The 27,480-nt window shown below is 37.9% G+C and overlaps 1 long non-coding RNA gene and 1 pseudogene across 2 annotated transcripts; both read right to left on the reverse strand.

Moving 5' to 3' along the window:
- Positions 1-946: 946 nt before the first annotated feature.
- On the reverse strand, positions 947-26,299 carry LOC118148908 (uncharacterized). The gene is made up of 5 exons (XR_013528522.1): positions 19,627-26,299; positions 19,238-19,496; positions 11,480-11,579; positions 8,377-8,494; positions 947-1,619 (listed from the first exon to the last, which is right to left on the reverse strand). It is a non-coding gene; the product is annotated as an uncharacterized LOC118148908 (long non-coding RNA).
- Positions 11,592-15,508, reverse strand: LOC100395172 (tubulin beta chain pseudogene; annotated as a pseudogene). Its single transcript, XR_013528521.1, has one exon. The product of XR_013528521.1 is annotated as a tubulin beta chain pseudogene (transcript).
- Positions 26,300-27,480: the final 1,181 nt, after the last annotated feature.

A 27,480-nucleotide genomic window follows, 5' to 3' on the forward strand; every position in this document is an offset into this window, starting at 1 on the left:
ATATCACAGAACTTATTTTATCTTACAAGTTCAGAAAAAAATTCAAGTTATAGAAATCTGACTCCCATACAAAGAATTTGTGTTTTTTCCCAAACTATTTCTTGTGAGTGACTGTTACGTGATTCTACCTTCTCTCATGTCTGAATGTCAGCACTTAGTTCATGGCCAGACATCCAATTAATTTTGTTGATAGACTGACTGCAATTTTCTCCTACACTGTGTATTCCAGTGATTTCTACTGGGTCATCCTATTAGGATCTCTGTGAGAGTCTTAAATATGTTTGTCTCACCAGTGAATTTCCTTAAACACACTGTGCCTTGAAAAACATTTTCTGTGCATTCTCTGGCAGAGTATTTGCAAGAATAGGCTTTGAACTGAGGATAAAATCTAAGGGAGAAAGTTTTCAGAACAAAAATGCGTTCTTAAGGAATTCTTGGGAGAGTTCAATTCTGTTACTTAACTATGTTTTCTGAAGGGCATACGGATGCCAAGATATGAAATAACCAGGAAGAATGTTACTGAAGTGATGACAAACTTTTCCAGTAACAGCCAAAAGTGACACAACTTTCTTCCAAACCAAACTTTGCAATATTTTTAAAGGAAGGCTTAGTAACTTTGCAACATCTAGAAGCAAATGAGAAGGTAGAGATCCATCCCCCCTAGTGACTGATGACACTCCAGACACTGTGGAAGACTGAGAGCTACCTAGATAGGCAGTTTAAGGTGAGATGTCTCAGATGCACAAGGAATGTTGAGGTGTCTGATAAAGAAAACACATTAAGACACTGATGTGTAATTAGTACTTTAAAAATTAATGTTCTCCATGTGTTCATTTACTTAGAAATAAGAAACATTAAAAATGATAACAGAACAAAAAGATTAAATCCAAATAATAATCTAGGATTAGTCACAATGTAATAAGATACTAGATGAAGAATTTAAAAGTGCAGTTAATTTTATAATAAAATTAAAAATTAACACAAGATTGTACATTAGAGCTATTATCAATGACATTTATATTTTTCTATTTATCATAAAATTGAGCTACTCGATACTAATTTCCACTTCCAAAGTGCACTTGAAAGAACCCTATCTAACTCAGCTTTAAACTTTTGAAGCATTTGAACATTAAAAAAAACATTAATGACAACTAAACATTTTCAAAAGGCTTTGCATCCACATTATTTGAGGCAAAAAATACAGCCTTGACTATGAACAGGCAGAAAATATTAAGTTTGTTCAAATTAGGTGAAATGGAATCTGAAAAATGAATTTCTTTATTACCACAATGACTGGTTACTGCTGTTGCCAAAATGATGTAAAACTGGTCACATCTCACACCCTTGCTGGGTGTGGCTGAAGCAATAGATTCTTGGTCCCATATTTGTAGGAAACCAGTCAGGGTGATAGGAAAAATGATAGAAAAGATGCACAACTACTTGGAAGGCTGGGAAGTTTTGCATATCCTTGGGGGAGAATGAGCTGAAGGGGCTGTTCTTACCCTAAGGCAAAGGGAGAGGAGTAAGTACAAGGGAATGTAGGGGAGTTTATCTAAATGACTTGTTTACTCACGTGGTCCTAAAATGGAACTTTGCTCATCTACACGCATGACTCCTCCCTGAAAAGGAGACAACAATGTTAATTACCCACAAATGCTGTTTGCTCTAGGCCCTAGTCATGAAATCTGCACTAAATTAATGTGAGCATTTCCTGCTTATTGAGGTCCCCTAGCAAACTCACAGGCAGCATACCTGTGTCTGTGAACTCCTTTCATCTGTTGCTCAGTGAGAGTCTGCAGGACAGACTCCACATATGTTCACTGAGCAGGGTACGTCTCCTGATATAGGTGTCTCTCACAGGCTGAGACAGTGACAGGAGACTTTTCCTGGAGTCACAGGGAAAAACCTGCATTCTCTGTCAGCTACCCAGCTCTACCTAGCTATCGGTCTACAGGACCCATGAAGCAATGTCATGCCCAGAAAGGTAAAAAAGGGATAAAAAAATGCTGAACTTCACAACTTTTTAATTTTGAGAACTATATTTGGCTTGATATAACTCTAATTCATTTGAATTTGTGGTATCATCTTAATATAATGAACACAACACACACACACACACACACACACACACACACACACACACCCCTATTTGGTTTATATATTCTCCCAATCTCTATTCTATTAAAGCATTGATCAAAACCTATTTTGTCTTTTCCTACCAATTTATACAATTGTTTTGATTTATTTTTGCCTTTTTATGCAGTCTAGTCAATTCTCTTTCATAAATTTGATTTTGCTTCATCTTGTTTATTTTTATTCTGGTTTCTTATTTGCTTTTTTATGTGTTGGTATCTTTTCTCAGCTTACTTCATTTTTTAAAACTACAAGTGAATGTATTATATCTCCCTCCCTCCCATTTAAAATATTATTACTCTCCTAGATTTTTAAATCATAGGCAGGAATCATGGTCTATGCTATAAAGTAGATGCTATAAAGTTAATCTGTGCCCCAGAAAGGGAGACTAATGATTTTTGTCTATGTCTTTCTGGCCTTTTAAATATGACTGACCTCCGACTCTGTTTAAATTGGAAAAAAAAGGGTTGCAAGTCAATTAAATAATAAAACTGTGAGCCTTGCTTATAAAAGTATACAACTCAATTTTAGGATTCAAATTATCACACATAAGTAAATTAAGGCCTGGCTTTCTATATTACTGGTAGTGAAATTTTCTTATACATTCTGCTAGTGGCTTTGTGCACTTTTATTGCCCTGTACTGAAGGCTTGTTTGAACATGTTTTATATATATGAATTTTACTTTCACTTATTTATTTTAGAGTGGAAGGAGTAATGCAGAGGATCAAGGGGAAAAATGGAGAAAGTATCTTCCTCAGTCTTCAATAAACAAAGAGGAAAAAGAAAATTCACTAGCAAATCACACGTTTTCTTCCAACTGTAAAGTCAAATAACAACTTCTTCCAATCAGTTGTCTTTGTCTTTTCATAATCAAGTCTTCAACTTCCATGTGCCACATAGGAGAACAAGTTTGTTTGTGAGGCCACAGGGGAACTTGATTTCAACAGAAATAAGATCTGAACAAAGCCCAAGGCAAACATACAAAATAAAGGTGGAAACTACCTACCAAGAACTGAAACATAGTTGGGATTCAATGAGAATGAACGCAAAATTCACCCATTCATATATAATGATTTTTGCAGATGTTAGTTAATGATTTTCACTTCTGCATTTTCTGCAAGTCCTGGAATTCATCAGATCTGGAAGGAAACATTTCAACAGTTCCCAGAGAATTTCTGGCCTACCCATATTCAGGAAGTTATGTGAGTCTCATGAGGAATCCTGTTCTTGTAACAGTTATGGTCCACTTTGCAAACTCTGCAGAGTTGAATTAGGGTCAACAGCAACTACTATTTGTTGCCCAGTAAATACCAGACACGGTGTTAAGCACTTTACATATATCATGTCCTCTATGTCTGATGACAATCCTATCAAGTAGACAGCATTATCCCCATTTTATAATGAAAACCCTGCAGCTCAATTCTTTGACCTCAAGATCACACAGCTAGTAAGTGGCAGAGCTGGGACTGGAGTCCAGGTCTTAAAGACTATATTCTTAACCATCAATTAATATTGCTCCCCAGCTTCCCAAATGTTTATGTAAACTCTATGAAGAGCAGGCATTTAAAATTGCGTTGTTAAATATTTTCAAGTTAACCTTGATTGCTTGGGAGATGAGCAGATATAATATAGTTTGGCTGTGTCCTCACTCAGATCTCTTCTTGAATGGTACTCCCATAATTCCCACGTGTTGTGGGAAGGAACTGGTGGGAGATAATTGAATCATGGGGATGGTTTCTCCCATACTGTTCTTATGGTAGTAAGTCTCATGAGATCTGATGGTTTTATAAGGGTTTTTCCCTTTTGCTTGGTTCGCATTCTCTCTTGCCTGCTGCCATGTAAGATGGCCTTCTGCCTTGATTGTGAGGCCTCCGCATTCACGAGAAACTGTGTGTCCATTAAATCTCTTTTTCTTAATAAATTACCCAGTCTTGGGTATGTCTTTATCAGTAGTGTGAACACAGACTAACACAAGATACATTTGAAAAGTTCTTCAACATCATTATGGTCATTTTTAGCATCATTTTAGAGTCAGTGATAAATGGTACCATTTTAAGATCTATGGGCAAGGACAGTGTAGAAGCCACAGCTGCTAACTGCAAGGGATATAAAATACCGGGTGGGAAGCCAAAAACTCCAATCTGTAAGAGTTACACACAGTGAAACATATATTAAAATTGCACAAATCACAAGAGGGTAAACATCCACAAGCATAACTTTTCTTTAGGGTTCACAGTTTGCCTTGAATTAAGCATTTTTAGAGTTTCCTCTGTCTTTCCTTGACTTTTTCCCCTACCCTCTTGTTGTCAATCTCTTTCTACCTTAATTAAAATTGCTATAGAAAGAATTCTCAAACAAAAAATTTAAATGTTAGGATATTTTTGCTTAAAATACCTAAATCCATAGAGTCAAAACATTTTCTATGTAAAAATCTTAGATTCAAGGGCAGGGTAGGAGATTCTTCTGTCAGCCTCCAGTTTTCAGATACCAAATTCTAGCAATTTCTTTTTTATATCTCTAAAATAAGAAAACGTCTCTTTTATTTAGGATCTTATTTCTTCTAATGTGTGCATTATTTCCACTTTTGCTCACTCATCCTCCAGGTCAAATATCCTTCTACAAATCCATTCCTTTGTTCTCATACTGTTAATGTCTATATGGAATGGCTTTCACTCGCCCTCTGTTGGAGAGTTGCCCTTGGAGGCCATTTGGCAAGTAGCACAGTTCTTGTTTGTTTGTTTTTGAGACGGATTCTTGCTCTGTCGCCCAGGCTGGAGTGCAGTGGCATGATTTTAGCTCACAGCAACCTCTGCCTCCCGGGCTCAAGTTATCTTCTGCCTCAACCTCCTGAATAGCTGGGATTACAGGTGTGTGCCGCTACAGTTGCTTAATTTTTATATATTTTTATAGAGACAGGGTTTTGCCATGTTGGTCAGGCTGGTCTCAAACTTCTGAGTTCAGGTGATTCACCTGCCTCAATCCCATAGTCCTGGGATTACAGGCTTTAGCCACCGTGCCCAGCCTAGCATAGTTCATTTTTGTTCAGCAATCATTTATTGAGGTGTTTCTATGTGCCAGGCAGTGTGTTTGGTGTTGGGGCTATAATAACTAAAAAGACATGACCTCTGTCATAGGGGTACTCACAGGTTAGTGGATGAACTTTTCCTGCCTGTCTAACTCTTATTTTCTGGTTCCCACACTCCCTCTAAACTAAACCTTTCTTTCTTTTGCCACTTACATTCAGTTATCCCTTATTCAGCTCAGAGACATTAGCTGAGAGCAATGTCTGAATCCTTTGGAGTTTCCTCTATCATGTCCCTCGGAAATGGGGTGATATGGTTTGGCCCTCTGTGCCCACTCAAATCTCATGTTGAATTTCCAGTGTTGGGTGAGGGACCTGGTGGGAGGTGATTGTATCATGGGGGTGGAGTTCCCCCTTGCTGTTCTTGTGATAGTGAGTTCTCACGAGATCTGATTGTTTAAAAGTGTGTAGCACTTCCTCCTCCTCCTTCTCTCTCTCCTGCTCCACCACGGTAACATGTGCTTACATGGTAACACGTGCTTCACCTTCCGCTATGATTAGAAGCTTCCTGAGGACATGCTTGCTGTACAGACTGCAGAACTGTGAGTTAATTAAAACTCTTTTCTTCATAAATTATCAAGTGTCAGATATTTCTTTATAGCAATATGAGACTGGACTAATAAATGAGGTTTCCCCTGAAATTTTCTTCTCATAAACATCAGCTTATTCTAGCAATATTTTAACCCAGCTTCTCTGGCCAGTGTACCCTTGTAATTGCTTTAATTTTACTCTGCTGTCTTCCAAGTAAGATTATTCTTTTTAATGAAAGGAAGCAGATAATAAATAGTAAGTAGACGTTTTATAGGGAGAAAGTTTTTTTCTGCCTTAAGAGCTGAAGAATTGCTATCTTATTAGAGGACAAGTGATAGTTAAGAATAAAGGTCCTGGAATCAGGTTGCATGGGTTCAGATCTTGACTCTCACTATCTTTAGCTGTGACCTTGGGCCAGTTATTTCAGCTCTCTGGGGTTTGCTGTTCTCTTCTATTAAATAGGGTTAATAATAGGGCCTTCATATCAGGACTGTTGGGAGAAATAAGTAGGATTTAGAAGAGTCACATAAAATGCTCAATAATACTATCTATTATTAAATGCAAGTCCTATTCTATGATGACCTCAATAACGATTGATTTGAAATGAGCCTAGGATTTAAAATTTGCTATGTTCCTATGTATCAAGATCACCAAAAAATTATAACACAAAACGTAACTTCTAATGACTTCACCTAGTATTTCAATTTGGGAGATATATATATATATATATATATATATTTTTTTTTGAGACAGAGTCTTGCTCTGTCACTGAGGCTGGAGTGCAGTGGCATGATCTCAGCTCACTGCAACCTCTGCTTCCTGGGTTCAAGCGATTCTCCTGCCTCAGCCTCCCAAGTAGCTGGGATTACAGGTGGCTGCCACCACCTCTAGCTAATTTTGTATTTTTAGTAGAGATGGGGTTTCATCATGTTGGCCCGGCTGGTCTCAAATTTCTGACCTCATGATCCACCCACCTTGGTCTCAGAAAGTGCTGAGATTACAGGCATGAGCCACCGTGCCCAACCTGGGAAATATATTCTAAGAAGAAAGTAATTCAAGATGAAAACATACTTAGGTACAGAAATAGTAATCACATTAATTATTCAAAAAAGCAAAAAGCCTCTTCTGGATGTAACTTTCATTCAGATAGTAATATACTTAGAAGTATCATAAAAAATTTATATATTATATAAAATTAGAGAAGTTCCACAAATGTAATATCTATTATTTTATTTATATTATACAATAATTTATAACATTTAATAAACATTCATTCAAACTGTGTTTATAAAAATTATCTAATGGATGGAAAAGACTTATGACAAAACAGGTTAAAAAAGACAATAAAAATGGCCGGGCGCGGTGGCTCACACCTATAATCCCAGCACTTCGGGAGGCCAAGGTGGGTGGATCACGAGGTCAAGAGATCAAGACCATTCTGGTCAATGTGGTGAAACTCTAAAAATACAAAAATTGGCTGGGCGTGGTGGCGTGTGCCTGTGGTCCCTGCTGCTCAGGAGGCTGAGGCAGGAGAATTGCTTGAACCCAGGAGTCGGAGGTTGTGGTGAGCCAAGATCGTGCCATTACACTCCAGCCTGGGTAACAAGAGCAAAACTCTGTCTCAAAAAAAAAAAAAAGAAAGAAAGACAATAAAATTGTATATATTGTACATGCTAAACTTAAAAATAACACACAGAAGAGGAGAAATGCACCAAATTTTTCTGAGCAGTTAACTCTTTCTTGGTGGTGAGATTATAGGTATTCTTTCTATTTATCTGCATTGAAACTAATATATTAATTTATAAGATAAATGAAAAAATATTTTTAAAAGTTAACATGGATAAACCCGTTTTATAAAATGGCATTTGACCAGTTGGAATTTTAATTATGTTAGGTCAGAAAGGGAATCCTAAAATATTTGAAGGAGGGAGTTGCCTGTTTTTAATAATCTTCACTTAATAAAATGGTTTATACTCTGTGTACAGTTATTTTGAGATGTTGACATACCTAGAGATTGGTTGGCTAAATCATCAGACATCTAAATTTTAGTAATGTCAAGCAGAGCAAATAGAAAAATTAAGAGCTCTTGATTATACATCTGAGTCTTTTTTTCTGGTTCCTTCTTTATTTTTATTTTTTATAAATGAGACTACTGGGTCTAATAAAAATCAGTGCACTATATATTGAGTATTTCTGCAAAGGTAGTAGCAGAGGTAGTGGGAACAAGAGAGAAACCTTCAAGTACTGAGGGAGACAAATGTGAGGGTGAGGCCATCAGAGGTGATAGTAAAACATCTGACACTGGTGATTGGTATCATCCAGGACATTTGGGGGCTGTACAATTTCCAAGACCACTGGAAGTTTCCTTGGAGAGTGAAAGATACTAGATTTCTGCTCTTGGACCTAGAAGGGGAGGTAAAGGTTACTTGGCCTGCATCTACTGCAGCATCTCAAGAATAGACTCATCAGCTTTGTTGTCACTGCCTGACAAGATCCAAGATAACACATTAAGGAAAAATAAGTGGAGTCAGAAGATAGTCAGGAAGCTGCAAAACCACTGCTAGCTTTAACTTCCTCAGGATTCCAGAGCCCTTGTCCTGTTATTCCCCTTTCTTCCAGGAATAGATACCGTCATGTCTGAAGGGCAGAACTGGGACCGTCCCGATTCTGATGTATGTCCACAGCACTGTCTCTGTGTTCTCCCATACACGGTTCTCTTTTCTTGTGCTTAGGCTTCAAGCTTTCATCTAGAAGGTATGAGAGAACACAAAGAATGGCAGAGGAAAACTTCAATTTTGCAGGAAAAGGCACAACAATAGAGATTCTCAACAAAGATGGCAGAGACTTTCTAGATAAACCTGAAGATTTAAATGTGGACTGAATTCCTTCCCCTATTTGTAAAGGTATCCTTGCTTCTAAAGTGATTTCGTTTTGCTGCCTTCAGTTTATCATTATGATGAGTATCGTCATCATTATTATCATTGTATAGTGGCTTACATTGGACAAAATACTTTCATATATATTGTTTTATTTAATCCTTATAAGAACCCTATGTCAAGTTATTACTAGCTTTTTACAGTTGAAGAAATCAAAACTTAGAAATTACATTATTTTCTCATGTAAAAAACGTCAAATTCACATGTTTTGACTGTTGTTCATCTGTTTGGTCCTAGAGCTGACATACCCTATCACGTCAATTGTCCCAAATGACAAAATCCTGAGACTGAGTGTACTCTCGTTAAGGCATGTCCCAAATTATCTAAATCTTCCTTTGGATACTTTGTTAGTCTAGTACTCAATGCTTATAAAACTCAGAAAAGTCTAAGTAGAATAGAAAGAATTCTACTTTTTTTTTTTTTTGCTTAAGAATACTATTTTAATTTATTTGCACTATCCTAAAGTGACAGTCTTGGCAATATTCTGCTCTGAAGTCTATCTTGATATATTTTCCATAAATATACGGTTTCCAAAAATGCTTCTACTTTGGTAGCAAAAGAGAAAAAAATGTTATTTTAGGCCCAGAAGCAAAGACTATGAAGGTTATGGGCAATATATATATATATATATATGAGTGTACAGTTCTCCAAATCTTAACACAGGTCCAGTAAACATTTCCAGTTCCCAGACTGCCTTTTGGCTCTCATCAAAGAACTCCGAGCCCTGTCTCTAACTCAAAAAGACCTCCTATACCCTGATAACACCCTTGGTGTCAGATTCTAAAAACAGAGCTGTCAAGTGTCAACATTTGTGGAAAGGGGTCAAATTAGCATTTCCTCTTGAAAATTCATACCAGCTTTTTCTGTTACTGGCTCTGGCACTCAAAGAAAGCAGGGATGTTTGTTATTCCTTAGACCTAGATGAGAAAGAACTCAGCTCTGTTGCTTTCAGGGGATGGTAATATTTACTTGATGGCAGAAGTAAAAAAGATATGAAAACTCCTGACTTTGGGAGGATTTAATTTTTTTCTCTATCTATGGTGTCTCATTCAGTATAATATAACAAATCTTAGAAGGGTTATTGTTTTTGTTAGGGCTGCTAGAACAAAACATCTTGGGCTAGGTAATTTATGAGTAGCACAAATTTATTGCTCACAGTTCTTAAGGCTGGAAAGTCCAAGATCAAGGAACCACCAGATTCAGTGTCTGGTGAGGGCTTGCTCTCTCCTTTAAAGATGGTGCCTTATTGGCCAGGCACGGTGGCTCAAGCCTGTAATCCCAGCACTTTGGGAGGCTGAGGCGGGTGGATCACGAGAGACCAAGAGCATCCTGGTTAACATGGTGAAACTCGTCTCTACTAAAAATACAAAAAGTTAGCAGGACATGGTGGCGCGTGCCTGTAATCCCAGCTACTCGGGAGGCTGAGGCAGGAGAATTGCTTGAACCCAGGAGGCGGAGGTTGTGGTGAGCCGAGATCGCGCCATTGCACTCCAGCCTGGGTAACAAGAGTGAAACTCTGTCTCAAAAAAAAATTAAAAATAAAAAAAATAAAGAAACTAATCCCATTCGTTAGGATTGAGCTCTTATAACTCAATCAACCCCACAAAGCCTCATCTCTTAATTCTATCACATTGAGGATTAGCCGCCAACATATGAATTTTTGGGAGACACATTCAGATCATAGCAGTTGTAACAAAAATTAGTAAAACTGTATCAATTTGAGATTTACTGAAACATATTTTTGTAGGATTTTATGTTTTTGATTCAAACATTTATTGAGTACCTATTCTCTATAAGGTACTGTGGGAGGTTAAAAATATGACTTTTTCAACCACACTCCTCTGGTAAGCCTTCTCTACACCTACCTCAAGACAATGGAAGATAATAATCTATACACTTCAGTGTAGCCAACATTTACCTTAAACGTAACATTCAAAAAGTATTTACTGAAGATCTTCTAAGTGTCAAACAATGTGCTAAAATCTCGAGAGCCAACATCTTTCCTACTAAGCTGTGAGCAACCTGAAGACTGAGATTTAAATGAAAAATATTAATACATTAATTGAAATGATGCTGGCTAACTCTCTAGAACAAAAGGGGAAATTGTAGACCCAGTGAGAGATAGGCACTAGAAGTTCAGTGGCAGGAAATGGTGAGCAGTTTCTTCCATGTTTTTTGTTTTGTTTTGAGACAGAGATTTGCTGTGTCACCCAGGCTGGAGTGCAGTGAAACCATCACGGCTTACTGCAACCTCCACCTGACGGTTCAAGTTATTCTCTTGCCTCAGCCCCCTAAGCAGCTGGGATTATAGGCGTGCACCACCATCCCTGGCTAATTTTTGTATTTTCAGTAGAGACAGGGTTTTGCCATGTTGGCCAGGCTGGTCTCAAACTCCTGACCTCAGGTGATCCACCCACCTTGGCCTCTCAAATTGCTGGGATTACAGGCGTGAGCCAACATGCCTGGCCTGAGTTTCTGCCTCCTTAAAATTAAACACCTGTCAGGGTTTTAGGTCTTTGCATCTTTATTCAATCGTCCAAATCCTTCAAGAGAGAATATAATTAGCGTAACTTGAGTCATAGGCCCACCACTTGGATAGCGGCACCTGGACAAATAATGCCGTGAAGGCAGCACACACAGCAGTGGAGTGCAAATTTACTCCAGGGATTGAGAATGTGTTTCCAAATCAAAGAGGAACAGACACAGCTAAAACACAGCAAATATACATTGTACGTGGCAACACTACACAAAAACCTTTTATGTCTAAATTCTGGAATTTAAAATGGAAATACTTACTTTACGTTTTCTCCCGATTTCTGATTCCTCTCATTTGCCTCTGGCCTTCATTCAGGAGGAATGTGGAGATAAAGGCCCACAGATGCATTGCCGAGATGTCCTACCAAACAAGGTAGACTAAGAATCAATAAGTCGCAGAATTTGGAAACAACTATTAACACTTTTGATTCTGTAGTTATCTAAAGGCTGTTTGCTTTTTATCTGGGCTGTATTTTGTATTTTTGCTAAGTATAAACTTATTTATTTGTCCTCCTAATTCAGAGAAGTGAATTCCCTCATCTTAGAGTCCTAATTTTTTTTAGGTACTATGAAAGCCACATTACTTAACATTTTTGTCTCAATTTTTCCACCCTCAAAACAGGACCTAGGTAGAATCATTATTAATGCTGCCACATTTAATGCTTGTCCAAATATTTATGTTACTCAGACACAGTTGTCTTTGCTTTTCCTTGAGAAACGTCCACTTTCAGTCAGGTTGGCCCAGGTAAAAAGATGAAGACAAGTCAAGTCTGATTCTGGGGCTTTCTGTTCACTGTTCTGTTTGGTTTTTCTCTTATTTTTTTTCATGCCCTTTTCCCACATTTCCATTTTCTCTCAGAGTGAGATAATTAGTGCAAAAAGTGAACTAAATGGTGCTTACGGACAGTAAGTCTTGAGCATACTGACATTGCGTCCCGAGTTCCACTTTTACACAAGTTGCTCAAATCTCACTGTAAATGTTGTCAAGTTTTCCACAGCCCAGGATGGCTGGCTGGCTTCCAGCTATGAGGAATGGCTTCCTGAACATGGTCTGGTGAATCTGGTGATTTTGAGATTTGTGTAGCCTGCATCTTCTCAGCTTTGAGGATTCAACAGTCATTAAGTTCTCAGCAAGAAGGGGGATTCTAGAGCTGTTTATATCATGTAGTACAAACCACATTTGATTATGTGAAACATCAGGAATTCACTTAAATCCATAGACAAATCACGATTCCACACAGTATTACATTCATTTTTTATGACTCATGGGAACTCTGTTTTTGTAAATTCAAATATGAGTGATTAAAAAAAATTCCTAAAGGGGTCTCGTTGTTCCTAGATATTTTATAATTCCTTGTCTTTCTTTTTTGAGAAAAAATGGAAAACCCTTGCTCCTTTATCCTTAGAATATCCTTCAGGTCCTGTTTCTCCTTTTCTCTTCTATCACTTAAGTGACTGATTAGGTTTCTTCATTTAATATCAGGAGCTTCATATCCTGAAAAAAATTATTTTTCCAAGTGAGCTCTGGAAATTTCTAGAAAAGAATTTCTTGAGATTGACATTTCATAATATTTATGATAGCTTATAACATATTATGAATGTGACAGAATCTCTAGCTTTACTTAGCCTTGTAGAATTTTTTTAATTACTTATTTAAATGCCCTGGCACCAACATCTTTATTAAATTGCCTTTGAAAATAATGTAAAGTTCTACACATTTAGGAAGATTAAACAAAGCCATCTTCGTAATGATACATATTGCTGAGCCAGGTTCGGAGGAAATATTAATAGTTATCGAGAACCTACTCTTTTTGTTTACTTATTTATTTAGAGTATTTTTAAGTTCATATCAAAATTAAGGAGAAGAACATAGATTTCCCACACTTCATGTCCCTACACATGCATAGCTTCCCTTATTATCAACATCCTTCACCAGAGTAGTATATATTGTTGCAATTGATGAACCCCCATTGACACATCATAATCACCCAAAGTCTGTAGTTTACATTACAGTTTGTTCTTGGTGTTGTATATTCTATGGGTTTAGACAAATGTAAATATGAGGATACATATGCATAATTACAGTACCATATGGAGTATGTTCACTGCCCTTAACATTATTTGTGTTCCATGTATTCATTTCTTCCTTCCTGCAACCCCTGGCAACTACTGATCTTTAAGTCTACATAGTTTTGCCTTTCCAGAAGATCATGTTGGAATTGTATAGCATATAGATTTTTCAGATTGGCATCTTTCACTTAACAATCTGCACTTAATATACTATATATAATATGCATTCCTCCATACTATATATAATATGCATTCCTCCATATCTTTGTAGTTCATTTTTTTTTTTTTGCTATGAAAGTGCTTTATTAGGCCAAACTACTTACTATGAAAATGCTTTAAAATGCAGCAGGAGGAGATGTAAAGACTCAAAGAAGTGCATAGTGACAATGGCTATCAGAACACACTAAAGAATCCACACTGCTTCCCCCTTTACCTAGAAAAGGAAGCTTCTAGGCTACCTCCTCCTCCTCAGCATACTCCTCAAACTCCTCCTCCTCAGCTGTGGCATCTTGGTATTGCTGGTATTCTGACTCCAGGTCATTAACGTTGCTCTTGGCCTCAGTGAACTCCATCTCATCCGTGCCCTCGCCCGTGTACCAGGGCAGGAAGGCCTTGCGCCTGAATATAGGTGTAAACTGTTCGGAGACGCGTTTGAAGAGCTCTTGGATCGCTGTGTTGTTACCAATGAAGGTGGCCGACATTTTTAGCCCCTGGGGTGGGATGTCACAAATGGCTGTTTTCACATTGTGAGGGAGCTGAATAATATTTTAATGTCTGAATGTACCACAGTTTATTAATTTTCTTCATCCACTGAAGAATATCTTGGTTGTTTCCAAGTTTTGGCAACTATGAATAAAGCTGTTATAAACATGCATGTGCATTTGTATGTGTATATGTGTGTGGACATAACTTTCCAACTCCCTTGTGTAAATGCCAAGAAATGTGTTTGCTAGATTGTATGATAAGTTCAATTTTGTAGAAACTCTCAAACTCTCTTCAACAGTAGCTATATCATTTTGCACTCCCACCAGCAATGAATGGAAGTTCCTTTTATTTATTATATTGATTTTTATTTATTAGCTTGTTGATGTGATGGAATACAAAAATTGATTTTCAAATGTTGAACTAGCCTTGTATAACTAGGATAAATCCCACTTGGTCATGATGTATGATTTTATATACATTGTTTGATATGATTTACTGAGGATTTTTACAGCTATTTTTATAAAATTTATTGATTCATAGTTTTTATTCTAATGTCTTTGTCCAGTTTGGGTATTAGGGTAATATTGGCCTCGTAAAATGAGTTAAGAAGTATTCCCTCTGCTTCTCTACCCTGAAAGAAATTGTAGGGAATTGGTATCATTTCTTCCTAAATATTTTATAGAATTCATCAGTAAACTATTTGGTCCTGAACTTTCTGTTTTGGAAGGTTATTATTGATTCAATTTCCTTAATATAGGACTATTCAAATTGTCTATTTATTTTTCTGTCAGTTTTGCCAAATTGTGTTCTTCAAGAAATTGCTCCATTTTATCTAGGTTATCACATTTGTGTATGTGTTGCTCACAGTATTCCTTTATAATCCTTTTAATGTTTATAGGCTCTATAATGATGTCACATCTTTCTTTTCTGATATTAGTAGTTTGTGTTTCTTTTTTTTCTGGTTCTTTTCCAAGAACCAGGTTTTGATTTTGTTGATTTTTCTCTATTAATGTACTATTTTCAATTTCATTGACTTGATTTTTCTCTAATTCTTATTTTTTTTCTTAAAAATTACTTTGGATTTAATTTGCTACTCTTTTTCTAGTTTTCTGAGATAGGAACTTAGAATATTGATTTTAGTTTTTTTTAAAAGTAATACATGCATTTTAATAAGATAAATTTTCCTCTAAGCACTGTTTTTGCTCCATTTTATAAATTTCATATTTAAAATTTTCTTTTGAGATTTCTTCTTTGACCCACATGTTATTTAAAAGCATGTTGCTGACCAGCCTGGGCAACACAGCAAGACCTTGTCTCTACAAAAGTTATTTTAAAAATTAGCCCAGAATGGTGGTGTGTGCCTGTACTCCTAGCTACTCGGAGGCTGAAGCAGGATTGCTTGAGCCCTGGAGTTCAAGGATGCAGTGAGCTATTATGCCACTGAACTTCATTCAGTCTGAGTGACAGAACAAACCCTTGTATTAAAAAAAAAGGCATATGGCTTCATCTGTGTGCATTTTGGGATGTGGGATTTTCCAGTTATCTTTTTATTATTGATTTCTAGTTTAATTTCATTTTGTCTGAAAGTAGACACTGCCTAATTCATATTCTTTTGAATTTGTTAAGATGTGTCATATGGCCGGGAATAAGATCTATATTCATGAATGTTTCATGTAAGTTCGAGAATACTTTGTAATTAGCTGTTGCCTGATAAAATAATCTATAGATGTCAGTTATGTACAGTTGACTGATGGTATTGTTTAGTTCAACTAGGTTGTTACTAATTTTATGCCTGCTGGATCTGTCCATTTTTGACAAAGGGATGTTGAAGTCTCCAGCTATAATGATGAATTCACCTCTTCTCCTTTGTTGCCTCAGCTGTTTTGACTCTGTTATTAGGTGACTATACATGAAGAATTGTTAGATATCCTTAGAATTGACTCCTTTATCATTATGCAATGCTCTTCTTCATCTGTGATACCCTTCCTTGCTTTGAAGTCATCTTTGTCTGTCTGAAATTAATATACCTATTTCATTTTCTTCTAATTAGTGTTAACATGCCATATTTTTCTCTATTAATTTACTTCTAAATTATACATGCCTTTATATTTAAAAGAGGCTTCTTGCAGACAATATATATTTTGGTATTTTTTAAAAATTTACTCAATCTGTCTTACAAATGGTACATTTAAACTATTGATGTTCAAAGTGATGGTTGTATTCACATCTACCATATTTGTACCGTTTTCTCTTCAAGGCTTTCTTTTCTTCTTCAGATGTCTGTGTCACCGAGTGTGAAGTGCAGTAGTATGATCACAGCTCAATGTGGCCTCAAACTCCTGTGCTCAAGTGATCCTCCTGCCTCAGCCTTTTGAGTAGCTAGGACTACAGGCATGTGCCACCATGCTGAGATAATTTTTAAATTTTTTGTAGAGATGGTGTCTCACTATATTGCCCAAGCTGGTCTCAAACTCCTGGCCTCAAGCAATCCTCCTGCCTTGGCTGCCCGAAGCACTAGTATTACAAGCATGAACCAGCATGCCTGGCCCCTCTGTTCTTTATTTCTGTTTTTATCTCCTGTTACTTCTGCTTTTTGTGGTTTTAATTGATTATTTTACAGATCCATTTTATTTCCCTTTTTAGCTTATTTTTCTTTTTGATTTTTAAAAAAGATTTTTCTAGTCCTTGCGATGAACATGTACATCTAATCCAAATCCACTTTAAAATAACATGATAGCATTTCAGAGATCGTGTGAATAATTTAAAAAATAGGGGCCAGGCGCGGTGGCTCAAGCCTGTAATCCCAGCACTTTGGGAGGCCGAGGCGGGTGGATCACGAGGTCAATAGATCGAGACCATCCTGGTCAACATGGTGAAACCCCGTCTCTATTAAAAATACAAAAAATTAGCTGGGCACGGTGGCGCGTGCCTGTAATCCCAGCTACTCAGGAGGCTGAGGCAGGAGAATTGCCTGAACCCAGGAGGCGGAGGTTGCAGTGAGCTGAGGTCGCGCCATTGCGCTCCAGCCTGGGTAACAAGAGGGAAACTCCGTCTCTAAAAAAAAAAATAATAATAATAATTTGAATTTCTTCATCACATTCTTTGTATCATTTCTGTCATTCATTTCACTCATATATAATCATACATAAGCATATAAAATCAAAAACATTGTTATTTTGAACAAATTATTATCAGATCAATCAACAATCAGAAAACTTTTTTTCTTACTTTCACTTATCTTCTCTTTATTGGTCTTATTTTCTTCATGTAGATGCAAGTTTCTGACCTAGGTCAGTTTCCTTCTTTCTGATGACCTTCTTTTAAGATCTCTTGCAAGGCAGGCCTATTGGCGACTAATTCTCTCATTTTTTATTTAAGAAAATCTTTATTTCTTCTTCACTTTTGAAGAATAATTTCACAGGGTACAAGGTTCCAGATTAGTGGGGTTTTTCCCTCTCAATATGTCATAGATTTGATTCCACTTTACTCTTGCTTGCATGGTTTCTGAGAAGTCAAATATAATTTGCTCCTCTAAGCAGCAGTCCCCAACCTTTTGACATCAGGGACCAGTTTCATGGAAGATTTTTTTTTTTTTTTTTTTTAACCACAAATAGGATCAAACTCTTCCACCTCAGATCATCAGGCATTAATTAGATTCTCATAAACCGCGTGCATATGCAATTCACAATAGTGTTCACACTCTTATAAGAATCTAATGCGGCTGATCTGACAAAAGGCGGGGAGCTCAGGTGGTAATGCTCGATTACTGTAGCTCACCTGCTGCTGTGCAGCTCAGTTCCTAACAGGCCACAGACCAGCACAGGTCTCTGGCCCAGGGCTGGGGACTCCTGCTTTATAGGTAAGATTCCCCACTCCCCATTTCCCTACCCCTGGCTTCTTTCAGAAGTTTTTATCTCCCATTTTCTATAATTTGAATATAGTAGGCCTAGCTGTTGTTTTTTTTGAGACAGAGTTTCGCTCTTGTTACCCAGGCTGGAGCACAATGGCGCGATCTCGGCTCACCGCAACCTCCGCCTCCTGGGTTCAGGCAATTCTCCTGCCTCAGCCTCCCGAGTAGCTGGGATTACAGGCACACACCACCATGCCCAGCTAATTTTTTGTATTTTTAGTAGAGATGGGGTTTCACCATGTTGACCTGGATGGTCTCAATCTCTTGACCTTGTGATCCACCCGCCTCGGCCTCCCAAAGTGCTGGGATTACAGGCTTGAGCCACCGCGCCCGGCCCCTAGCTGTTGTTTTTTGAGGCGTTTATCCTGTTTAATGTTCTCTGAGCATCCTAATTTTATAACTTTGTGTCTGACATTAATCATGGGAAAATTTTAGTCATTATTGTTTCAAATATTTGTTCTGTTTCTCTCTTTCTTCTCCTTCAGGCATTTTTTCATTATGAATGGATTACATGTTTTATAGTTATCCCACAGGGCTTGGATAGTCTGTCCTTTTTTTCTTTTTTCACTTTGCTTTTCAGTTTTGGAAGTTTCTATGGTCATATCCTCAGGCTAAGAGAGTCTTTCCTCAGCCTTGTCCAGTTTACTGATGAAACTGTTAAAGGCATGCTTTATTTCTGCAGATGCGTTTTTGATATATAGCATTTCTGTTTGATTCTTTCTTAGAATTTTCACCTCTCTGCTTATATTATCTATCCCTTTTTGTATGTTGGCCTTTTTTGCATTAAAGCCATTATCATAATAATTGTAGTTTTAAAAAATTATTGGTTTAATTCCAATATTCCCACCACATATAGTTGGTTCAGATGCTTATTCTGCCTCTTCAAACTGCTTTACTGCCTTACAGTGTAACTTGCAATTTTTTTGATTAGAGGAAGACATGATTTACTGGATACAAAATAATTTGGTTAAGTAGGCCTTAGTCATGTGGTGATAAGGTGTGAGGGAGAAGTGTTCTGTAGTCCTGTGATTAAGTCTCAAGTCTTTTAGTGAGGCTGTGCCTCTGGGCTGTGGCTTCAAAGTGCCTTCAGTCCCCTCATTTAAATGGAACATTATGGACAGAGGAGGCTGGAGTTGGGTATCTTCCTTTCCCCAACATGGAAAGCTAGAGGATGCAGAGTTGGATATTTCCCTTCTTCTATGTGAAAGCCTAGAGCTGAGTGGATTTGGATATTTCCCTTCCCCAGGTTAGTTAGGCTCTGATAATGCCACAGAAGATTAGACTTTTGTTAACTAGTTTCCCTGAAGATCTTGTTAAGAAGCACGGTGACTCACATCCGTAATCCCAGCACGTAGGGAGGTCGAGGTAGGCAGATCATGAGGTCAGAAGATCGAGACCATCCTGGACGTGGTGAAACCCCGTCTCTACCAAAATACAAAAAATTGGCCGGACGTGGTGGTGCACACCTGTAGTCCCAGCTACTCAGGAGGCTGAGGCAGGGGAATCACTTGAACCCCTGGAGATGGAGGTTGCAGTGAGCCGAGACTGACTGTACCACTGCACTCCAGCCTGGGTGACAGAGCAAGAATCCGTCTAAAAAAAAAAAAAAAAGAAAGAAGAACAAAATACTCTGATAAATTTCAAAATGGTTCATTTTCTGCTAAAAGTGTGAGGAGATTCCCACCCCTCCCCCTCACCAACCCCACGGCATTTACTGTGGTACCTTGCTTGATCTCCTGAACATAAATCTCACAATATTGTCGAGGCCTCCCAATGACTGGGTTCTCCTGGAGTTTTTCTCTCTCAGAAGTGTCCATCATGAACCTCCAACAATTTGTCTGCTGCCTTTTGTGTTTTCCTCCCCGACGCTGCTTCCTCAGGTCTCAGCTTGCACATCTGCTCAGGCACTCTCTGTATCCAACTGTCTCTCCACTTTTGAGGACAGTGGTCTGCTCCATGTCCTCCTCTTCCGTTGAGATTCAAGAAGAGTTGTTGCTTTTTCAGTTTGTTCAGATTTTTTTTTTTTACTTGTTGTTAGGACAGAGTCACTACTTCTGAGGTCTTTACATGTGGAAAAGGAAACCAGAGGTTAGACATACTCTTTTTTACATGGAAGAATTTATTTTATATGAAAATAGTTTCAAACTTTTAAAAATAAAAATAGTAAAAGGAAAACTAATGTATCCTTTCACGTAGATTCTCCTGTTACCATTTTGCTCTGTTTGCTTTATTATTTTCATTTTCTCTCTCATTAACTACTCTTTTGCCAGGTTTTTTTATCCTCTCCTTATTTCTAGTCTTCAGACAAATCTTATTCAAAATTCATCCATATTTTAGATATAAAGAAACTAAAGCTTTATGAGATGAAGTAGAAGTCTATTATTTTTTGCCTCTTGTTCTTCAAGTGCTTTCTAATTTTCCTTTGGAGAATTTTTTTTTTTTTTTTGAGACGGAGTCTTGCTCTTTCTCCAGGTTGGAGTGCAGTGGTGCAATCTTGGCTCAGTGCTACCTCTGCCTCCTGGGTTCAAGTGATTCTTCTGCCTCAGCCTACCGAGTAGCTGGGACCACAGGCGGGTGCCACCATGCTCGGCTAATTTTTGTATTTCTAGTAGAGACGGGGTTTCACCATGTTGGCCAGGATGGTCTCGATCTCTTGACCTCGTGATCCACCCACCTTAGCCTCCCAAAGTGCTGGGATTACAGGCCTGAGCCACTGTGCCCGGCCTCCTTTGGAGAATTCTTACTCTCCATCTGTGTGGTTCAGAAAGATGGATCCTCTCCAGGTTCTAGGGGTGGGTTCTGGTCCATGCTTAGCAAATGAAGGCACTGCATCCTCTTTGTCATAGCAGTTGGTTCAGATATGGGCATATGACTCAATTCAAATGAATTAGAACCAATCAACATTAGCCCCAAGGCATTTTTCTGAAACAATTAGAAATGCAGTTCTCTTTCCCTGGGAGTTGTTAAACTGTAGAATACCAAGTTTGGAGCAGTTAGAGCCCTTTTTTTGCTAACACAAAGAGACTTATAGTGAGATTGAGAATGAAGTTGATAGAAAGAAAGAGTTCTGAAAGCAAGAGTCATAGATGCCTGGAATCATTATTTGCAAGATATAGTCATGTTAGACTTAGATTTCACTTTTTGCCCAAACCTGGTTGATTTGGGATCACCACACTCTTTCTCAAGATTCCAAGGCTGTTAAGTGTCAGGAGCTAGAATTTAAACCAAGTTCTGTCTTAGACAAAACTCTTCCTCTTGCAAATAGAAGAGACCTGTCAATTGTACTAAGTGCTAGCGAATAAAGAGGAGAGAATTGCACACATGCAACTTCTTAAGAAGAATGTTTCAGTAGACAAGCTGGTTTTTTTTTTTTTGAGATGGAGTTTCGCTCTTGTTTTCCAGGCTGGAGTGCAATGGCGCGATCTCAGCTCACCACAACCTCCGCCTCATGGGCTCAGGAAATTCTCCTGCCTCAGCCTCCTGAGTAGCTGGGATTACAGGCACACGCCACCATGCCCAGCTAATTTTTTGTACGTTTAATAGAGACAGGGTTTCACCATGTTGACCAGGATGGTCTTGATCTCTTGACCTCATGATCCACCCGCCTCGGCCTCCCAAAGTGCTGGGATTACAGGCGTGAGCCACCGCGCCTGGCCCTTGTTTTTCTTAAACATGTCTGTCATCTATGTTTTTATAGAACATCATATTCAGTACTGTGGCAAATAAAGAAAGACATGGAAATCAAAATAACTCCCTGTGTAATGCTTATGAATAGAAAATGAAAGTTTTTTTTTTTTTAGACAGGGAAAAAGACACATTGAGAGTTTGATCATTTTTAACTACATAAATGGACAAAATTTTCTGTCTGAAATAAAGGGTAAAGGGCCACATCATACCCTCAAATCATTACCCTTTTCTGATATTTCCAATACTCCCCACAAAGTCACTGGCTTCGGATCCTTCAGATGCATAACACGAGTCATTTTCAGTTCTCTCTCGTTCCCATCCAAAGGTCCCAAGACAAGCCATGATGGTTCTAATTATACAATATTATTTTATTTTTATACTTCCACAGGCCTGGGCTATTTTTTTATATTAAGTTGGGACTGCTGCAACAATATAATAACAAAATATTATAATATTTACCATGCTTCCATTTTCACGCATAAGGACTTTGTCACCTAAGCATTTACTAAACCAGCATTTTTTTTCAAGCTATGGGCCTTAGTAGGTCACAGTGGAGTACAATGGAATGGAAATAATTGAATAGAGCAAGATAGAATACAGAAGGGCAGAACAGAATAGAATAGAACAGGAGTGTATTCCATGTTGCAAGTGTAAATATTGCAGCACAACAATTTTATATACCAAAAAATATGGGTATTGATATGGATATAAGTATTGATATAGATCTAGGTATATGACGTGAATGTGTTTGTGTGCATGCTTATGTATACTGGGTTGCCATATATAAAATATATTTCATAAGTGAGTTTTCAACAAAAATGTTCAAAATCCAATGAACTAGACAGGGTAGTAACTAGCAATCAATCAAAGAAAATATATTAGCAGAATATCTAGCTTATGCAAATATTGCTATAGGAATAATCATTATAACACAGAAGTTTGACCTTGCGATAGCTTGTGCTTTGAAAATTACAGTGAATACAATGCTCCCTAAGTTCTGAGCTCTTTCCAATTTGCTTCAAAGTTGGCCACAAAATTATGCTTCCTGTGAAGTAACCCTTATCTGTCATTGTCCTCTGACATTGCTTCTCTCTTCTCATCTCTGCCAAGTCACAGCACTACCTCCATTCAGAATCTTGTACAAAACATACTTTTTCCACAGAACTGTGATAAATGTTGTCCCAAAAGAAACTTAGTTTAGGCCAGGCGCAGTGGCTCATGCTTGCAATCCCAGCACTTTCGGAGGCCAGGCACGTGGATCACCTGAAGTTAGGAGTTTGAGACAGGCCTGGCCAACATGGCAAAACTCCATCTCTACTAAAAACACAAAATTTAGCTGGGTATGGTGGTGGGCACCTGTAATCCCAGCTACTCAGGAAGCTGAGGCAGGAGAATTGCTTGAATCTGCAGGTGGAGGTTGCAGTGAGCTGAGATCAGGCCACTCCACTCCAGCCTAGATGGACAGAGCAAGATTCCATCTCACACACACACACACACACACACAGTTAGTTTATATCTTATTTGATTAAAATATTTTTAACTTATTGCCAATTTTGTAAAGAGTTTTAAAAGTGCAGGGGAAAAAATAAAATACAGTATAAAGAAGGAAACAAAGAAAAAAGTAATCCACGTCAATCTAGTGGTAGCTATTCCTGTTAACATTTTAGGTAGGTTGAAATTGCTCCAAAGGCCGAAGGAAAAAAAACACATATTTTTTGAGCTAGAGTCTTGCTCTGTTGACCAGGCTGGATGGAGTGCAGAGGAGCAATCTTTGGCACACTGCAACCTCCATCTCTGATGCTTGTGATTCTCCTGTCTCAGCCTCCCGAGTAGATGGGATTACAGGTGCACTCCAACATGACTGGCTAATTTTTTTTCTTTTTTTTTTTTTTTTTGTATTTTTAGTAGAGACAGGGTTTCACCATGTTGGCCAGGCTGATCTTGAACTCCTGACCTCACGTGATCTGCCTGCCTTGGCCTCCCAAAGTCTGGGATCACAGGTGTGAGCCACCGCAGCCAGCCAAAAAAATTTTTATTTGACATGTTGAAGAGGAATCATAATTCCCCCAAATCTATTCCTTTTAAGGTTTAAATTAAATATAATCAATGTGAGCACAAAACTTTTTTTTTTTGAGACGGAGTTTTGCTATTGTTACCCAGGCTGGAGTGCAATGGCGCGATCTCCACTCACCGCAACCTCCGCCTCCTGGGTTCGAGCAATTTTCCTGCCTCAGCCTCTCGAGTAGCTGGGATTACAGGCATGCGCCACCACGCCCAGCTAATTTGTTGTTTTTCAGTAGAGACAGGATTTCACCATGTTAACCAGGATGGTCTCGATCTCTTGACCTCGTGATCCACCTGCCTCGGCCTCCCAAAGACAAAACTTTGATAATTAAAAAATTAACTATCACTCCTGAGTTATAAGAACAAGGATTTAACCAAAAGATTACTTGTGATTAAAAGATATTTATAAAAGCTGATGTAACTTACTAGTTTCATTAGTAGTCTGTGCCAGTTTCTCTTTGAATTCAAAAAGTGTTTTCAGAGCGTCACAATAATGTTTTGGGTTGACAAAAATATGATATGCACAGTGGTGAAACCTGATGAAGAAGGACTGAAAAATGTGTGAAAACAAAACGTGTGAGAGTGTTAGACTAAGTCCTGGAGAGAAACATAGGAATGGATCTGTAATCCTAGTTCAAGTTTCTAGTCTTTTTCCTTGTGTCTCTGCCAACTGTCTTTCTACATAAATTAAGAGTAAAGCTCGCAAGAATAACAAACGTTTTGCTGAAATGCTGATATATTTTTATTTCCCTATTTGAACACCATGGAAAGTACATTTGAGTTTATGAATATTAAATTTCATGTCCTCATTCACGATCTCATCCCTGCATCTTGTCCCCACATTTCTGGGCCAGACTTGGAGCTTCCATTCAAATCAAACAGAGCTTTGCCCTAAGGCAGGGAACTGAAAGGTTGTAGTAACAAGATGAGGATTTGTCCTACTGGGAATGAGTAAAAGAAAAGGAAGTTCACTTTTGTTAAAGAAAGCAAAAAAAGTCTCTCTAGAAGTTGGAATAAAAAAAAAACTTTTTCAGATATCTTTGTTGTTTGAGATACAAACCAAGGCTATGTTGAAGTTAGCATTTTAACTTTATTTATTTGCCTTTCAGCAACAATGTCATCTGCAGTAGCATCCCGTGGTCTCCAGTCTTTTCTTACCATGGGTCATGAAAACTTATGATAGGAATTTAACAAAACAGTGTTTAAGAAATTAAGATTCCATCTTGGGCTTTCCTAAAGAGAAAAAGAGGAAAAAATTTTCCTGTGTACTTCAGCAATATGACCCATGGAGAACTGGAGAACAACTAAAGAAATAAAAGAAAAGAATTTTCTTTTCTTCTAGAACGTTCTGTAAAAGATAGGGTAGAGCCAGCTTTTAGTGGAATATCTGTCAAAATTCATGAAAACCTGTAGTAAAGGCAAAAAGAATTAACCATCTTAGTTGGCCATCAAGGTAAATGCCTTATACTTAGGTGCTCACCTTATGTTCTATGAACTTTGCATGAGATAAACTGCATTTAATCTCAGGCAATCCAACTACCCTGGAAGTCCCTGCCCAGCCAGACTCTTCCCAGGGAAAACACAGAAGCCAGAATCTGCTGAACCCTTGCAATTGAGTTGAACCATCTGAAATTGCTGGTAAGAAGTACTAGGCACATTAGATAGGATATTGCTTTAATTTCCACAATTCGGCTTTGAGATAGATAACATTTACATAAAGCTGATGAGAAAAGAGGTCAGGGAGGTAATGTTATTTGCCTAGAATAGGGTCACTTGGCTTGTCAGTGTTGGTGTTGGGTTCAAAGAAGATCTGACTCTAAAGCTAGTGATGAGTTAATTTATCAGGAAACAAAAAGTTATAAAGACATTCCTGAAATGTTTTGTCTTTTGGATGGCTGAAATTAAAAGTGTTTCACCAAGATTGTTAAGGTAAAGAGGGGGTCTACTCTCCTTGGAAAGAGAAAGGGGGAAAATGGGGAAAAGCTATTAATAATGTAAAGGATTAAAATAAAAATTCATTACTACAATGAAGGGCAGAGTTAACGGTATACAAGCCATATACCTGGGATGAAACAAAGCAGTAATTTTCTTCTTAATAAATAATCGCAAGATGTGCTATATAAATGCACTGATACTTGGCATACAAAAGGAAATTTAGAAACTTGAGAACAGATGAATTCATTGTCAGTTGGTTTATTATGGGCAGTTCCTTCACTCTGAGAATTAGACCAAATATGCTGAGAAAGATGTTTTTCTGTCTTTGAGTGAGACTAGTATGTATAATAAGCATTGAACTTTTTTAAAAGAAGAAAACATTCACTGAAAAGCAAACTTTCACTATATTTCTGTGTAGTTGATCCAGGCCACTTAGTTGAGTAAAATGTATTCAGTTAGTCACTTTAGATGTGATATGTTCCACTTGGCACAATCTAGAAGTGAGGTTAACTGGGGCCTCTGTATCACTCAGTGGACTCTGACAGTAGAATGCACAAAATTTATTTAAAAACCTATTACTTTTGTCATTTTTAATGACTCAATTAAAAAACATTATTTCCTTTAAATCTACAGTAGGGATTTAATGTACTCAACTAGGCTTTAAACAAAACAATGGTTATAACAATCTTTCTGAAAATATGAAAGAGTTACAGTATCACTAAATAGCAACCTCTTAAAATAAGATTAAACAATTCAAAATACCATCAATAAATAATTGTAAAGAAAATATAGTTAACTCTCAAATATTTAATATATTGTTGGTTTTTTTTTTTTTAGTTTTTTGTATTATCAGTGTTCATCTCTTTTTTTTTTTTTGAGATGGAGTTTTCTCTCTTGTCACTCAGGCTGAAGTGCAGTGGCACAATCTGGGCTCACTGCAACCTCTGCCTCCTGGGTTCGAGTGATTTTCCTGCCTCAGTTTCCCAAGTAGTTAGGATTACAGGCACCCACCACCATGCCTGGCTAATTTTTGTATTTTTAGTAGAGACGGGGTTTCACCGTGTTGGTCAGGCTGGTCTGAAACTCCTGACCTCAGATGATCTTCCTGCCTTGGCATCCCAAAGTGCTGGGATTACAGGCGGTACAGTGTTCATCTTTTAAGCTTTTTTTCCATTCATTGTCTGACTTTTCAATCACCTGACTGTTCCTCAAGAACCAGTCTTGGTTCAATGAACAGGCTGGATGAGAAAGAAGTTTTGAAACTGAAGTCAACATTAGATAAACTACAATAATGAACAGGGCTGAGCTGAGATTAGCATCACTATCTCAGAGCAAATTTAAGGAGGCACCAAAACACTCAGAAATGAAAATAGTATTTTATAATTAATTTATTTATTATACTTTAAGTTCTGGGGCACATGTGCAGATCATGCAGGTTACATAGGATCACATGTGCCATGGCAGTGGTTTGCTGCATCCATCGCCCTGTCATCTCCGTCATCTACATTAGGTGTTTCTCCTAAAGCTATCCCTCCCCAATCCCCCCACCCCGTGCTATTCCTCCTATAGCCCCCCAACCCCCAGGCCCCAGTGTGTGATGTTCCCCTCCCTGTGTCCTTGTGTTCTCATTGTTCAATACCCACTTATGTGTGAGAAAATGCGGTGTTTGGTTTTCTGTTCTTGTGTCAGTTTTCTGAGAATGATGCTTTCCAGTTTCATTCATGTCCCTACAAAGGACATGAACTAATCTTTTTTTTATGGCTGCATAGTATTCCATGGTGTATATATGACAACCTGCTCCTGAATGACTACTAGATAAATAATGAAATGAAGGCAGAAATAAAGATGTTCTTTGAAACCAATGAGAAGAAAGACACAATGTACCAGAATC

This window comes from Callithrix jacchus, chromosome 17 (genome assembly GCF_049354715.1).
Source record: "Callithrix jacchus isolate 240 chromosome 17, calJac240_pri, whole genome shotgun sequence".
NCBI classification, from domain to species: domain Eukaryota; kingdom Metazoa; phylum Chordata; class Mammalia; order Primates; family Cebidae; genus Callithrix; species Callithrix jacchus.